The sequence below is a fragment of the Benincasa hispida genome, chromosome 10 (genome assembly GCF_027475165.1).
Source record: "Benincasa hispida cultivar pf3 chromosome 10, pf3_genome.v1.1, whole genome shotgun sequence".
Taxonomy (NCBI): domain Eukaryota; kingdom Viridiplantae; phylum Streptophyta; class Magnoliopsida; order Cucurbitales; family Cucurbitaceae; genus Benincasa; species Benincasa hispida.
In genome coordinates this window covers 36,264,572-36,282,778 of record NC_143487.1, presented here as the reverse complement: position 1 = coordinate 36,282,778, position 18,207 = coordinate 36,264,572, and the positions used below count along the sequence as shown (strand labels likewise).

Below are 18,207 nucleotides of genomic sequence, written 5' to 3'. Positions count from 1 at the left end.
ACAACTATTATTATTATTTTTAATAAAAAATTAACAATTTAAAATTACTTTAGTGACTACTTTGTCAAAATATTAACCATAAACATTGAATTCAAATGAAAGGAGCAAAACATAGTGAACAAAGACGGATTTAGTAGGGGGCTAGAGCCTCTCCTCAATTTTATGCTCTTTATATATATATATATATAGAAAAAATGGCATTCTATCCAAATCACTAGTTAGTCCATTGATAAATATGCCTTCCAGCCCTCACTAAACCTAGGTTCAAATTTCACTCATTACATTAATTTTTATTAAATTATATAAAGTCCATTATCAACAAAATTTCTGGATCAACTAATTGTAAAATAAAAAAGGTAGAGAATGATGTGAAAGTAGAAAATGATGTGAGAGAACAAAATATGAATTGTTGAAAGATACGAGGGCAAAAGATAAATGTAACATTAACTTTTTATAAAAAAAAAAAAAAAAAATGTATGAAAGGTAGGCGATAAAGGGATGGTGAGTGCGAAGATTCGTTATTAAAAAAGTTAAAGATATAGGGGTAATTAGAAATTCTCCCCTCTTATTCCATTATAATGTAGTATAGATTTTTGTAAAAATATATATATATATTTGTGAAAGTATTTACGCACATTATCATTAAAGATAATAATATAAATATATATTTTACCTCCTTTAGACAAAACCGACCTTAGCTCAGTTGGTAGAGCGGAGGACTGTAGTTGGAATGTTCCATCAGGTATCCTTAGGTCGCTGGTTCGAATCCGGCAGGTCGGAATATTTTTTTCCATTTTTCTTTATTCTAATTCTCATATAAGTATAATTTTTTATTTGCTTGAGGAATCTTAGTTCCCATAGTTCGTGTAAATACAGTTTTACTATGTTTTTCAAATGAACAAAGTTCCCATAGTTCATGTAAATACAGTTTTACTATGTTTTTCAAATGAGCAAAACCACATTTTGCTTCGAGGGAACGTCACTCTTTTTTTCCTCATTTTCTTCTTTTTCATTTTCCTTTACAAGCATGTCAAAATAAGTTATAAAAATTAGATCCATACTCCTACAATATAAATTTTACAAAAATAACAAAATCGATTAGCCCTGCCCAATTTAAATGAGGCATTGAAATTGAAAAGTAAAAAATACCTCCACTGGTTCATTGAGTTCCATATAGAATTTGATTGCTATTTGATTGTTATTTGATATTGATTGTTATAAGGTTGCTAATGATATAAATTGCTATCTGATTGATGTTTGATTATTATCTTATACTAATTGTCGATTATACCAATTATTATTTGATTCCTATCTAATTACTATCAGATACTGATTTTTAATGACATTGAATGCTATTTGATAATGTTTGCTATCTGATTAATATTTGATATTGATTGTTGTATGATTGTTATCTATAATAATTGCTAATGATATTGATTTGTTATTTGATTGTTGTCTGATTGTAATTTGATACTGAATGTTATCGGAATGTCAATAATATCGATTGTTTGATAGCAGCACTAACATCCTCACCTACCTTTTCAGGGATGGTGGCTATCCATCGAGAAATCCCCAAGGTCATCAGAGGGTGGCTCTATAAATAGAGCATTGACATCAATGGCAAAGTATCTTGGAATTCTGCCTTAGAAAAAACCTGTAATCATAGGCGAAAGCACATTCAAGAGTTTCTCTAATAGTTCTTCACTTCCATGGATCACCTCTGATTGACGACTAGAACTACGCCAAAGCAAGAATCTGAGAGGGTCTTCTTCACTTCATGCTACCATTCCATCACTAGCAGCCTTTTCAAACATCTATTGGAAGTAAGAGATTGCTGAAAACTAGTTGTCCATCTTTTTGTCTTATCTCTGTTGTTTTATTACATTTTGGTTTAAGACATTAATGTTAGACATATTTAAATAATAATATGTTTAATTAAAATATGGGTTATGTATGTGGATTAATAATTTATCACATTGGGTTATTTTATTAGATTGGACTCTATTATGTCCTAATTAATTAAGGCCCTAGATTCCTAATTGAGTATGGACTTAATGGGTAGAAGCCCATTCCTAGTTAAGGGTTTAATGGGAACCCTAATTGAACTAGTATATAAAGAGACTTTAGGGCTATGGTCTCCAACATACCAAAACATTTAGCACTCGTCTTTCTTGAATCCCATCTAGAGAGAGATCCCACTAAGACATTCGGAGTTTTGGTTGAGGAAGACCATAGTCATCCATCATAAGCTATCATCAATTTTGCAATGGAATCCGATATGTTATTCTTGACAATTTGACATGAATGATCCTAGGGTTTATCTATTCAATATAGATATAAAGAATTTATGCTAACAAGTGGTATCAGAGTATGGATTTCATGTTGAATTGTCGATTCACATTTGTTTGTCATGGATCTTGATTCGATTTTGGGTAAAGAAGTTTAAAGAATTAAAAAAAAAAATCATGTTTATAATAGAAAAGGCTACTGTGGGAGGAATTTTCAATGATGTTCTTAGTTTATTAATCAATCCGTTTGATTTTTCCAGCGATTCTTATATGATCTTGTTTGATCTTGCTGGTGGTTCTTGATCTTGATTATTGATAATTGAGTGAATTTAAATCTAGCTTTTAAATTAATAAGATTTGTGAATTTGAATCTAAAGTTTTACTAGTGATTTAAGTCAAGATTTGAATAATCAAGTTGTGGATTCAAGATTAATTGATCATGCTATGGTTTAAATTTAAATATGATTGATAATGTGGTAAATTTAAATTTAAATTTGATTGATATTTTGATGAATTTAAATTTAAATTTGATTGATGATATTTAGCGATATTCACATGTTTTGTTGCTTTAATTGTATTATGAGTATGTAATTATTAAGTGAATATTGGTAAAGACTATTTGGTGTTCTTCCTCTTTTATTTTTTTTGTACAATAATATTATTATATTATTGTATCTTATTTTAGATTGAGTTGGTCAAAATAATATGTTACCAAAGTATCCTCTGTTATCTAGATTAACTTAATTCTAAAATATATGATGTGCATATTCATGAATTTATGCGGATAATTATCAGCCCAAAGGAAGATAATTATTTTGCCAAATTGTGGATATGCATGTGGTAATGAGTACGTGGCAATTATAAGGATTGTTCATGTGAAAAATAGTCGGTCCAAAGAAATGCTATTTTTTGACAGAGTTAATTGTCAGTACTTTGATTACTATGTTGAGAGTACCATTTACAGTTTCTGTTTTTTGCCCAAAAGTTGGACATCAATGTTATGCTAGGTATCTTGTTAAAGGGGCCCACCACATATGTGAAATAATTTTGTTATATTTTAATTGTGAGCATATGTTTTGTTGTTTATTGTTTCAGTTGGTCTTACTCAAATATCTGGAAATCTAAGTTCAATCCCTAAGTTGAATGGATCGAACTTCAAGATTTGGAAAGAAAGACTAGAGATACTTCTTGGGTGTATAGATTTTACTAGAAGAAATTCAGGTTTTAATGTCGATTTTAAACCGACATTGAAGATAGTGTTATTAAAGCCCTTTAATGTCGGTTGCCTTTAATGTCGATTTTAACACCAATAACACAGCCTTCAATGTCGGTAGCAACCTTTAATGTCGGTTGCAAATGACATTGATGGTCTTTAATATCGGTTGCAACCGACATTGAAGGTCTTTAATGTCGGTTGCAACCGACATTAAAACCTATTTTTTTTTATTCTTAACCGACATTGAAGTCCGAATTTGTCTGTTTTATCAATTATTGTCCGTTTTTTAAAGTTCCCTTGCCAAATCCATTTTTTCGGTAAAAAAGTATAATATGACACATCATCATCGAACGCTATGGCTAGGACATATTATTCATGTATGGATTGTAAATCTATTACATTTAATCTGCAAATTTTGCTATAGAATTATAATTTAAAAGGCGTACAATAATTCAATCCTTGAAAACAAAAATTACAAGTAATACAAATATTATGATTTTACAAGGGCAACAGAATCTTCCGTGTAAGGGCAACACTATTTTATTTGTCTACAAAGTTGGGAGGGTTTGAGAGATTAAGAGATGTAATATACGTTGTTGAGATGGACTTCATTACCAGACACATGGAGGGTCCTCCAAGCTGCATTTTCTCCATAATAATGTTACAAGTTGTTGATAATAAACTCTCCCTTCGCATCCTTTTGATTTCCGATACTCCCGTGGTAATCAGATCCATGTCAATAGTTCCTGAAAGTTTATTGCAAAGAAGCAAAATTGAAGTTAGGATATATGAGTTAAGAAAACACACATCACAACACACAAGAATAATATCAAGTTCTAAAACAAAATTCTCTTAAACCTAACTTCTAGCAAAGAGCCATACCTTGAACATATAAATTTATACAACACAAATTAAGCACCTACCTTCAAACGATGTTTTCCAAAAGGAGGCCGTAATTCTCCATATGTTGTGGGTAATACTTTATCATCAGATGACAAGTTTAAGAGTTTTAACAAATCACCTGTGAGACAAGTGCTATCAGAAACTAATAGAAGAATTTTACTTCCCACAAGTAAATCAAATATTTGCAATTATGGAGACCATGCTATTGTATTCATAGTGCTACTCACAATGCTGCTTTCCTGCTGTGTACATGCATGCCAAATCAATGGCCTAGATGTATAAGAGAAACCATAAAGCGCACACACCTATCAATATCAGATCAATAACAATTAAATATTTCTCTAAAACTTTGATGATTATTGACCTGATATTGATAGTTGTATGCCTTCTATGGTTTCTTTTATACATCTAGCCCATTGATATTATAACCATAATCACATTTATATAAAAATATAAAAGGCCAAATGTTAATGAAACTTCAATTTGTCACGCACAGATGGACTCAGCTTATCAACAATCATTTCCAGCATATCACTCTCAGACAACCATTGCATCACATCCATAAAATTTGGATAGATGTGATCATCAGCACCAACAAGTCGCACCAAAACCTGCAGAGAAAACTCCATTTCTTATTAAAGTGCAAACTAAGCATCATTTAAAGTATTTTTTATGGGGAGCCTTCAAAGGCCCACATTACCTCCATAATAGATGTAATTCCAATTAAATCAACTAATTGGCGTAGTACATCTTGATAAGCCTGCAAAAGGGGAGAATGCATGAGATGGCAGTTTAATTGTTAAACTGTAGAACAAAGAAGTCTCAAAGAAAAATTTTGACTAAAATGCAGCTGTATGTTGATAAGATTATAGCATCCTACAACCATCAACCTCAGTAAGATGTAAGCATTATCTGATGTTATCTTTTATAAATTGACATACCTGGACATAGTGCATAAATGGAACTGTCTTCCGTATCATGAGGCATATGATTACCTAATTTATTTGAAAACAAATAGTTATTAAAATAGTGAGAAGTTACAAGATACAAAACTACTCCCCTTCAAGAGAATGTAAAGTTCCCCCAACCCAATCCAAACCTAAAAAAAAAAAAAAAAAAAAAAAAAAAATCCATGTGATAGCCTAGAACTTAAAACAAAATTTAAGAGAATGAGATTAATTCATTTCTACGATAAAATTTAAAGGTACCTTGCTGAAATAACTAGCTAACAAAGCACTATGAGGTCGGTCTGGTTCCAAGAAGGAGAAAAGCATGTCCATTAGCTGTAGTCAAAAGTAAGATTATGATGTTATTGTTTATGTTAAACACCATATCATTAATTAGATAATCAACACAACAAAACCAAAAAACATAAAAGAACTATGAGCCTGTACCTCTTCCTCCTCTACCAGAGTCTTCAAGATAACATCAATTTCACAAATAAAGATCTCACAGGCAATAAATGGGAACCTAATTCACAATAAGTAATCAATAGAAAGAATTTATAAGCCTATAATGTAACACTTTCCCAAGGAACATTGGAAACCTATTCAATATCAGTCTTTTAAAAGACTATAGTAACTTATTCCCTAAGGCTTGTCTCAAGACAAGACTCTAGATTTACACCTCCTTTGACTATAAGAGGCTCACACCTCTCATGAAAGGTTTGAGAGGCTTACGCCTCTACAAAAATACACTAAGACATAAAGTCTCCACACGCATATAATATAGAAGAATAATATGAATATGCCTTCTTCAAAAATATAAAAGTTTGAGTTAACAATTTCAAGTTCAAAGATGTTTTATAAGGTTCTGAGACAACCAATGTCAAGTTCAAAAGGCGAGCTACGGTCACCATATCACAGATCTGAAATGCTTAATTAGATGAGTCCAATATAACATCCTTTCAAGGAAACTACAAACAATAATAATGGGCACAAATTGGGAAAACGAGGGGAAAGAAGTAGCAAGTCAAAAAGTGCATACCGCAACATGCATCTGATTTAAGCCCCCATTGCAGGACACCCGAAGATAACCATTACTTGAATAGTTTCCTGCACAAATTGAGGTCATAATTTTAGAGGTTGAATGAAATGGAAGCCAGATTAGAATGGATGAGTTACACAAGTAGCTCAATAGTGATGCCAATAAAGTTCCATAACTTATTTTATTGGAAGAAAGTAAAGGAAAATAGATTCCATAAATTTTAAAAGGATACTAATATCATTGCTTGAAACAGAATAAGCACTTCTATGAAATAAGCTTGATTGATCAGATAACACATTTCGATATCAGGTAATATATAGAAGAACATTGGTAATTCCAAAATTCATATATATTTATAATCCCAAGCAAAAAAAGACCAACAACCAAGAGGTGTCAGTGAACTCTATAGTCCCTGCTATAAAGCGAAACAGATCTACTAGCCAAATGATTCAACATAAAACCAAGCTTACTTGTACACAACTTTACTTCCAATAAAGTCAACAGTAGGTTGAGAATAAAATATATGTATTCTTACTTCTCTCACGGACACGGAAGAGAACTAGATCGACGGCGTGAAGGAGATCGACGGACACGGGCGAGCGACGGCATGAAGGAGATCGACGGACACGGGAAGGAGATCGACGGTGAGCGAAGAAAGGTGAAGAACGAGCGACGGCGAGCGAAGAAAGGTGAAGGAGATCGACGGTGGGTGAAGAAAGGTGAAGGAGATCGACGGCGAGCGAAGAAAGGTGAAGGAGATCAACGGTGAGCGAAGAAAGGTGAAGAAGATCCGTCGAGGGAAGAATGGTGAACGGCGCGACACAGAGATAGGGTTTGGGCGAAGAAGGACACGATAAATTAGGGATATATTATTTAATAAAATAAGAAAAAAAATATTACACCTTTAATGTCGGTTTTAAACCGACATTAAATCCCATTTTCAATGTCGGTTTAAAACTGATATTAAAGATCCGTTTTTTTTAAAACCGACATTATACATCCAATTTCACTTTTTTCAACCGACATTAAAGCCCGAATGTCTTCTAGTGTTTGGACCTTGCATTAAGGACCGATAAACCTACTTTTACTGAGGAACAGCCAAATACGGCTAATATAGAGAAGTGAGAATGGTCAAATTGCATGTGTCTGATGATCATTAGGCACTCCATTCCGGAGTCTTTTTAGGGCTCTATCACGGAAAGTGAAAATGTCAATAAATTCCTTGCTCAAATTGAGAAATATTTTGCTAAAAATGAGAAATGGGAAGCAAGTAGTCTTTTGACTTCTTTAACTTCTATGAGGTATAAGGGCAATGGAAACATAAGGGAGTACATTATGGAAATGTCCAATCTCGTAGGTAAATTAAAGGCACTTGATATCAAGATAAATGAAAATTTACTTGTGCATCTAGTACTTATCTCCCTTCCTGCACAATTCACTCAGTTTAAGATAAGCTATAATACTCAGAAGGATAAATGGCGTATTAATAGCTTATCTCACAATGTGTGCAAGAAGAAGATAGGATTAAGAGAGAAAGGACAGAAAGTGCTCATTTGGCAATAGGCTCTTGTGATAAGAAGAAAAGGAGAATTATGGATCCTGCAGAAGGGACATCTCAATAAAATAAAAACAAGAAACAAGCTACTAAAAATCCTTGTTTTTTCTGCAAAAAGAAAGGTCACTTCAAGAAAGATTATCCCAAGTACGCCAAGTGGCGTGTAAAGAAGGATAAACTTCTTACTTTCGTTTGTTCTGAAGTTAATTTAGCTTCTGTACCTACAAATACTTGGTGGGTAGATTTTGGTGCTACTACTCACATAAGTATATCAATGCAGGGTTGCCTATGGAGCTGACCGCCAAGTGATGCTGAAAGATTCATCTATGTGGGCGATGACAAAGCAGTTCCAGTTGAAGCTATTGGAAATTTTAGATTACTTTTAAAAACTGGTTATGTTTGGATCTGAATGAGACTTTTATTGTACCGTCATTTAGATGAAATTTAGTTTTTATTTCCAGTTTGGACAAATTTGGTTTTTCTTGTTCTTTTGGAAATAATAAAGTTAGTATTTTTCAAGATTCTAAGCTTATTGGTACCGGTTCTTTAATTGGTAATCTATATATGCTTGATTCTTTTGCTTCATTTAACAAGATCCTATTATCTAATTCATGTGGTACAAAGTGTAAATTAAATGAGAATTCCGCTATGTTATGGCACAAGCGTTTAGATCACATTTCTAAACAGAGAATTCAGAGACTTGTGTCTTGATTTAAGTAACTTCAACGTTTTTGTGGAATGTATTAAGGGAAAACAGACAAACATAAGAAAATTAGGTGCCAACAGATGCTCAGACGTCTTAGAACTAATACATACAAACATTTGTGGTCCATTCCCTACAGCCTCTTGGAATGGACAACAATATTTTATTACGTTCATAGACGACTATTCAAGATATGGGTACCTATATTTAATTCATGAGAAGTCTCAATCCTTAGACATTTTCAAGTCTTTCAAAGCTGAAGTTGAACTTCAACTTAGAAAGAAAATTAAGGCTGTCAAATCTGATCGTGGTGGTGAATATTACGGTAGATATGATGGATCAGGTGAACAACATCCAGGTTCCTTTGCCAAATACCTAGAGGAATGTGGAATCGTCCCACAATACACTATACCGGGAAAATCCAGTATGAATGGTGTAGCAGAAAGGTGAAATAGAACACTTAAGGATATGGTAAGAAGTATGATTAGTCATTATTCTCTACCAGAATCCCTTTGGGGTGAGGTACTAAAGACTGCAACATATATCCTTAATAGGGTACCAAGTAAAGCAATATTCAAAACCCCTTATGAGTTGTGGATAGGAAAGAAGCCTAGTATTAGGCATCTTTACATATGAGGTTATCCAGCTGAGGCTAGGCCTTATAGGCCTAATGAAAGAAAATTGGACTCAAGAACTATTAGCTGTTATTTTGTTGGGTATTCTGAGCACTCTTAGGGCTTCAAGTCTTATGATCCCACTTCTAAATCATTGTTTGAAATAGGAAATGCTAGATTCCTTGAGGATGTTGAGTTTGGGGGAAGATAACATAAGGAAAGTTGTCTTTGAAAAGGAATTGGTTTCTTTTCCTCATGTGATTATAAATGATGTTCAGGCTCCAATTCCTAACTTCATTATTGAACCAATTATAGAACAAGACAACATTGAAGTTCCCGTTGTTGAACCTGAATTTCAAACTCAATAATCTCAAGAAGTGCCACTAAGAAGATCTACTAAAGAGAGAAAAACTGAAATTCCAGATGATTATATTGTGTTTCTTCAAGAACATCAGAATGATGTGGGTGTAATGGAAGATGATCCAATCAACTTCTAACAAGCTTTACAAAGTTCTAACTCTCAAAAGTGGATAAGTGCTATGTAAGAGGAAATAAAATCCATGAAAGACAATGACGTTTGGGAACTTGTCGAACTGCCATCAAGAGTGAAACCCATAGATTGTAAATGGATATTTAAAACCAAAAGGGATTCACATGGCAATATCGAAAGATATAAGGCTCGTCTTGTTGCAAAATATTTTACTCAAAATGAAGGCATTGTTTACAAGGAGACTTTCTCTTCGGTTTCATCGAAAGACTCTTTTAGGGTAATCATGGCACAGGTAGCTCACTTTGTTTTAGAGCTATATCAAATGGATGTAAAAACTGCGTTTCTCAATGGGAACATTGATGAGACGATTTATATGGTGCAACCAGAAAACTTTGTGTCTGATAATTCAAAGTCTATGGTGTACAAATTAAAGAAATCCATCTATGGTCTCAAGCAAGCCTCTCGTCAATGGTATCACAAATTCTATGAAGTGATAACCTCATTTGGTTTTGAGGTGAACATTGTGGAAGATTGTGTATATCACAAGTTCAGTGGGAGTAAATCAATCTCTCTGGTGTTATATGTTGATGACATACTCATAGCTAGTAATGATGTAGGTTTATTGCATGACACTAAGAGATTCCTCAAAAGAAATTTTGAGATGAAGGATCTTGGTGATGCTTCTTTTGTATTAGGAATTGAAATACTATGAGATCATTCTCAAGGTAATTTGAGATTGTCACAAAAGAACTACATTGAAAAGATCTTGAGTAGATTTGGCATGAAAGATTGTGCGTCGGGAGATACCCCAATCGCTAAAGGTGATAAATTTCATTTAGGTCAATGCCTCAAGACCACACTCGAGACTAAGGAGATGCAGAAGGTTCCCTATGTATCGGCCATTGGAAGTCTAATGTATGCTCAAGTATGTACGCGTCCAGATATTGCGTTCATATTTGGAGTGTAAGGCAGATATTTGAGTAACCCGAAGATGGATCATTGGAAAGCAGCCAAACGGATTATGAGGTATTTACAGAGAACAAAAGATTATATGCTCACTTATTGGAGATCAAATGTTTTAGAGATCATTTGGTATTCTGATTCTGATTATGCTGGATGTCAACACACTTTGCGATCTTCTTCAGGCTATATCTTCATGTTGGCTGGAGGAGCTGTATCCTGGAAAAGTGTTAAACAAACACTTATGGCTTCTTCTACCATGGCTGCGGAGTTTATAGCATGTTATGAGGCATCCAATCATGGAATATGGTTGCGAAATTTTGTCATTGGGCTGCAGATAGTGGTTGGCATATAAAGATCGCTAAAATTATTTTGTGACAATAAGTCGGCTGTGATGTATTCTAACAACAACAGAAGCAATACAAAGTCAAAACATGTAGACGTGAAGTTTCTGGTTGTTAAAGAAAGAGTTCATAATGGTCAAATTTCGATAGAACACATAGGAACAAACTCTATGGTGGCAGATCCACTGACTAAAGATTTACCACCTAAAGTTTTTCATGAGCATGTTGCTCACATGAGTGTTAGTCACTTTTCTGATTCCATGGTTTAGTGGAAGTTTGTTATTAACGATGTTCTTTGACCTTATTTTGTTTATTTTCTATATAGAATAAAGTTGATGGTTTATATTTTATTATCTGAACTTGTTTGTCATGCATGCAGTTTAGCATAAAGATTTTTAGAATGATCTCATTAAGGAATTTGGACCAGTTGGAAACAGACATGATTTAGATCACTTTGCATGTAGTTTCCATGCTATCCATCCATACTTGATCTATGTCATTGAATGTATTGGAATTGGTGATCAAGGAAGGTTTAGTTACAAGGGTAGTGACGAAAGCCACCTTGATTCCGTGCTATTACAGGAGATGGACCAGATTGAGCTAAAGGGGAATTTTATTATTGAAATAACTTGTTTCTGCGCACTTAAGGTTTATGTGATTTAATTATATTAGGTACATAGACATAGCCCAAGTAGGAGATTGTTAGACATATTTAAATAATAATATGTTTAATTAAAGTATGGGTTATGTATGTGGATTAATAATTTATCACATTGGGTTATTTTATTAGATTGGGCCCTATTATGTGATCTAATTAATTAAGGCCCTAGATTCTTAATTGAGTAAGGACTTAATGGGTAGAAGCTCATTCCTAGTTAATTAGGGTTTAATGGGAACCCTAATTGAACTAGTATGTAAAGAGACCTTAGGGCTATGGTCCCCAACATACCAAAACAATAAGCACTCAGTGAATCCCATCTAGAAAGAGATCCCACTAAGGCATTCGGAGTTTTGGTTGAGGAAGACCATAGTCATCCATCATAAGCTATCATCAATTTTGCAATGGAATCCGGTATGTTATTCTTGATAATTTGACATGAATGATCTTAGGGTTTATCTATTCAATATAGATATACAGAATTTATGCTAACAATTAATACATCTTGTAATCAACACATCTATCTATATATCATCATGACTACCTTCATTATCTTCCTTATCTTGACCATCGATTTCTCATTTACCATGTGTTGCTAATCTTCACATGGTAAGAGGGATGGTTAATGCTTTGAACTAAGTTGAACCTATAGAGATCAATCTTGTTTGCTTAGTGTATAATTATTTGAATGCTTGCCTTTGATCACTGATTGAGCCAAGCAACTATGACCAACTACCCGAGGGAGTAAGTAGTTGTGGAACTCACTAAGCAACGTAAGAAGTATTTCTAGAGATAGAAATACCTTATGCTCAACGCATCATCGTTCATGCATCATAGAGATGTGAGAAATGTGGCTAGCCACTGAGAGGTGTGCGACAAACGGATGATGCGAGCCAAGATTCTACTTAAAGCTAAACGTAGAGATGTGGCATTGATTTCCCCTAAACCTTGTTTTTTCCATGCATTTCTATTACACGTTAAAGCTATTGTTTCACTAAAGACTCAGAATTATTCTCCAAATGCTCACTGCCTCTTTAGTTAGTTTAGTCGCATTAGTTAATTCATTGGATAGTAGTTAGTTGCATGTTTCTTACTTTCTTTATTTTAGTCATTTAAATTCTGCCTCAAACACATTACTTTACAACCGTCTTTAGCTGCAAGTCCCCATGTTTGACCTCGGATCATCTTGAGAAACTTGTGATCTTGTTATACTTGGCAAGAGAACAAGAAAACTTGTGACATGAGCGTATGATCAACTACATTACCGCACATCCATATTAGTGCATAACCATATTTAACACATATAATTTAACGCAACAATTCACATACTCTTGTTGTTGAAAATCGTGGAATAGACAAGAGTAGGGGACCCAAAGGTCATGGTAACTCGAATGGAAGGTCCAAGTCTAGAGACAAAGAGAATAAGATATGTCATTATTGCAACAAGCCTTATCATATCAAAAAGTTTTGCTACCCTTGGAAAAAAGAACTAGGTAAGAAGAAAGACTCACAAAAAGAGGAAGATGATAAAAATAGTGCAACAATTATTTCTCAGATTGATAATATTGTCACCTTGATTTGTGCAACTAGTGAGTGTCATCATGTAGAGAGTTCAAACACAGAGTGGCTGGTAGATTCAGGTGCTTCAAACCATTGTATTTCCAAAAAGGAGTATTTCATGAACCATTAATCTGGTGATTTTGGTAGTATAAAGATGGGAAATAAGAGTTCAGCTAGCATAATTGGGTTAGGTGATATTCGTGTGAAGACAAGTGTTGGGTGCATGCTTACATTAAAGATGTGCGTCATATTCTTGATTTATGCCTTAACTTGTTGTCTGCAAATGTGCTTGATCAAGAAAGATTTTGACATATCTTCAGTGATGGTAAGTAGAAATTGTCTAAGGGGTTCAATAATAGTTGCTCGAGGTGAGTTGTGTTACTCGTTGTATAAAAAAAATTGAGTATATGTTCTGAGTTGAATGCAGTTGAAGAAAAGAATTCTCTAAATTTGTGGCATCAAAGACTAGGGCATATGAGTGATAAGGTGATTAAACTATTGGCAGGTAAATCTCTCATCCCTATTGATAAAACAGTTTCTCTTGACCCTTGTGATTATTGTTTGGCAGGTAAAAAGTATAAAATTTCCTTTTTTAGGAAGTCCACTAGAAGGCAAGGAAAATTGGAGGTAATACATTCTAATATTTATGGTCCTATTGAGGTGGAGTCTCTTAGTGGCAGTAAATATTTTATCACTTTTATTGATGATGCTACTCGAAGAACCTGGGTGTATATATTGAAGACAAAAAGCCAATTGTTCAAGATTTGGAGAAAGTTACATGTCATGGTAGAAAGGGAGACCGAAAGAAAATTGAAGTGTTTTCAATATGAGAATGGAGGTGAGTATACTTCAAATGAGTTCAAGTATTATTGTTCAGAATATGACATTAGACATGAGAAGACAGAGCCCGATACACCACAACACAATGGAGTTGCTGAGAGGAAGAACAAGACTATTGTGAAGAAGGTGAGATGCATGCTTAGTATATCTCATCTTCTTAAGACATTTTGGGTTGAAGTAGTGCAATGTGTCGTGTATTTGATTAATTGATCTCCATAATTCCTTTTGGTCTAGACATTCCAAAGAGAGCATAGAAGGGACATGATCACACTTATTTGTATCTACGAGTCATTGACAACAAGGCATACGTGCATGTGCCTAAAGAACAAAGGTCAAAGCTTGATTTGAAGACCAATCCATATATTTTTGTTGGTTATGGGGATGAATAATATGGTTACATGCTCTACGATCCAAAAAAGAAAAAAGTAGTGAGAAGCAGAGATATAGTTTCTTTAAGCATGAGAAGGGTGCAGATCTTCTGAGTACAAGGTACACTTCTACTTCAGAGTTATTTTTTTATACTACTAATGATTCTACTTCTACTTCTTCTGTTGTTATGCTGATAAATGAGAATGGTGATGATGCACATGATGATGTTGGTGAGATACAACCAGATGGTAATGTACTAGATCATGTTGATGATGATGATCTTGATAAGTCTTCATCTGATGAAGAAATTCATGAGGAATATGCAAATGAGGAAGTGAGTCATGAAGAAGTTCATGAGCAAGGGGCAACCTATTCCCCAAATGTAGGATACTCAAGCTCGAAAATCCATCAGATAGTGTAAACCTTCAACAAGGTATCAAAGCTCAGAGTTCATTCTAGTTAGTGAAGATGGAGAGCCAGAGAACTATAAAGAGGTCTTGTCTCATGATAAAAAAGACCAGTGGCTCAATGCAATAAAGGTGGAGATGAATTCTCTAGAAAAGAATGGAACCTATGAGCTAGTGAAACCTCCAAACGGAAAGAAAGTATTGAAAAACATATGAATTTTCAAGAACAAAAAAGATGGTGAGAAGATCAGGTACAAAGCCAGATTATTGGTTAAAGGATGCAACCAGATAAAGGGCATTAACTTTGATGAGATCTTCTCTCTAGTGGTAAAATGACATCTATCATAATAGTGTTGGGTTTAGTAACAAGTCTTGATCTTGAGATAGAGCAACTAGATGTAAAAACTGCATTTTTATATAGTGAATTGCATGAAGAGATCTACATGGAGCAACCTGAAGGATTTGAAGAAAAAGGGAAAGAAAAACTTATTTGCAAGTTGAAGAAGAGTTTTTATGAGCTTAGACAAGTGCTAAGACAGTGGTACAAGAAATATGATTCTTTTTTGATAAGCAATGAACTACAGCTGATTCTTGTGTGTATTTTAAAAAGTTCCCTACAGGTAACTTCATCATTCTTCTTTTATATGTGGATGATATGTTGATAGTTGGACAAGATGCAAATACGATACAAAATTTGAAGAAAGATTGTCCAAGTCTTTTGACATGAAAGATTTAGATCCTACAAAGCAAATCTTAGGTATGAAGATTTCTCATGACAGGAAAGCTAGAAAATTGTGGTTATTCCAGGAAAAGTATACTGAACAGGTGCTGGTGAAGTATGCTAAGCCTGTTAGTACACCGCTAGCAACTCACTTCAAGCTAAGTAAGAGAGCTTGTCCTACAACAGAGAAAGAGAAAGAAGTTATGTCATCCATTCCTTACCTGTTGTTGGTTCTTTGATGTATGCTATGATGTGTACTAGATCTAATATTACATATATCCAGTCAGTCTAATGAGTCATTTTCTGTCCAATCTAAGTAAGATTCACTAGGACGTAGCGAAATGGATCTTCAGATACTTATGGGAAACCTCCAAATTGAATTTGTGTTATAGAGGTGACAAACCTATATTGAAAGGCTATACTGATGCAGACATGGTAGGTGATCTTGATAACAGAAAGTCTACCTTTAGTGATGTGTTTACATTTTCAAGGGGAGCCATCTCATGGTAATCCAAGCTACAAAAATGTATAGCATTGTACACAACTAAGGCAAAGTATATTGAAGCATTGGAAGCAAATAGGGAGATGTTATAGCCTAAAAGGTTCCTTCAAGAATTAGGTTTGAAACAAGGTGAGTATGTAATATTTTGTGATAGTCAGGGTACTATGTATTTGAGAAAGAATTCAATGTATCATGCTCGTACCAAAAACATCGACATTAGATATCATTGGCTACAATATGTAATTGAAGAGAAGAGATTGAATCTAAAGAAAGTCCACAAAGACAAAAATAGTGCATATATGTTGACTAAGGTAGTTCCCAGAAGCAAGATTGAACTTTATAGTAAGCTTGCCTAGATGAGATTCAAGTAATCATGGATGTGATTATGTCTTCCCTGTGCCAGATTGGAGGGGGAGATTGCTGTGGGTATTCAGCCCACTTGTTGCACAAGCAAAACTTTATTTTTAAACTTGTGTTTTATGAGCCTAAAATGTCGGGTAATATGTTTGGCTCAATTAGGGCTAATTTTTTTGGTTGGCCTATCTTGAAAGCCTTAGATTTTCTTTTATGTGATATGGGTATGACCTAAGGGAGAAGAGAGTGAAAAAAAGAGGCAGAAAATTAGAGAGAAAGACAGAGAGCTGTGCAGTTAGGATTTTCAGTAATAGCTTCCACAAAGTTGTCAATTGCCAAAATTTGAACTATTGGATTGTGCTGAAATTTGGTCAGTCTATTCGGGACATATATAGTCTCATTTTAAACAGTTGGATTGTTGTTTGGAGCTCTGATTTTTTTGTAATCGTTGCTGAAGAGAATCTATAAAATTGGGTGATTTTTTCATTCTTTTTATCTCTCAAATGTTGATCTCTTATGTATGAAAATGTTTGTGGATAGTGAATCTTTGTATGACTGATTTGGGTTCTTATTCCCTCAATTTTATCATAATAAGAGAAGTTGACAAGGGGACTCCTCACAAGTCCCGTGGTTTTTTACTTTTCACATCCAAGGTGTTTTCCACATATAGTTCGTGTGTGCTTTTTGCTTTTAGTCTTCCCAAAATTTTATGGTTTATTGTTGTCCATTATTTGTTGATTACTTGATGATTATTTGGTGATTAATTTATGGTATTTTTGGAGTACAATTGTTTGGTTGATTGTTTTGGAGAAGATCCTAGTGGATTGTTCATATATTGTTTGGATTCTACCAGTAATGAGGAAGAGATTATTCAAATTGTTCGTAGAAATGGAACATTCTTCAAACTAAATTACATAATAAAGAGACGTGTTTTAGTCTATAAAGCATAGACACAGATATGAATACGATTGGATACGGCGGTTTGTCAATTTCTAAAAAAGTAAGATACGGATATGTCTAAGGATGATTTATATATATATATATATATATATATATATTTTAATATATATATTTCTAAAAAACGAGGATACTGATACATTGAAGATACATTTTCTTTTTCTTTAAAAAAAATCTAGGATATAGATAAATTTAGCATACAAGTTAATAACAATAGCACAAAAAAGAATACAAACATTGAAATACAATACAAAAAAAGCAACATCTAAGATGTTGAAGTATAATAGTTAATAAAATGCAATAGAAAAGTGACTCATATTGCAAAGAAGAAGAAGAAGATTAGAGGGAGAAGTATGAAGATAAACGAAGAATTTCTTCATTGAATTGTTGAAGATATCCAAATGATTTATATTTTGGTGGACTTTGTGAGGACTCAAATGTTAAGATTGAGATTAGATGATTCTGGTCTAAGATTTGGTCCGTTATTTTTTTTTCTTTTAGTTTTGGACTTGGATAGTGAGCTTTTTAAATAGATTGCCTAGTTTTAGATTGAGAAAGATCAGATCAGTTGCTTGTCTTTTTTTTTTTTAAAAAAAAGTATACCTAGAAATAAATACGTCAAATTGCGTGTCAGATATGTATCTGGAAAGTATTTAGAAGTATCGGTATCCGATACGTGTCTGATACTGATTCTTTACCTCACATGAAGCATCTGTGCATCATAGGTTTCAGTGTTTCTTGTATCTAATGCCATCGTTTTCAACCTCCAACAATGAGGGA

The 18,207-nt window shown here is 33.8% G+C and overlaps 1 non-coding gene across 1 annotated transcript; it reads left to right on the top strand.

Annotated features, from left to right (window-relative positions):
* Positions 1-688: 688 nt before the first annotated feature.
* TRNAY-GUA (transfer RNA tyrosine (anticodon GUA)) lies at positions 689-780 on the top strand. Its single transcript is given in 2 exon segments — positions 689-725; positions 745-780. It is a non-coding gene; the product is annotated as a tRNA-Tyr (tRNA).
* Positions 781-18,207: the final 17,427 nt, after the last annotated feature.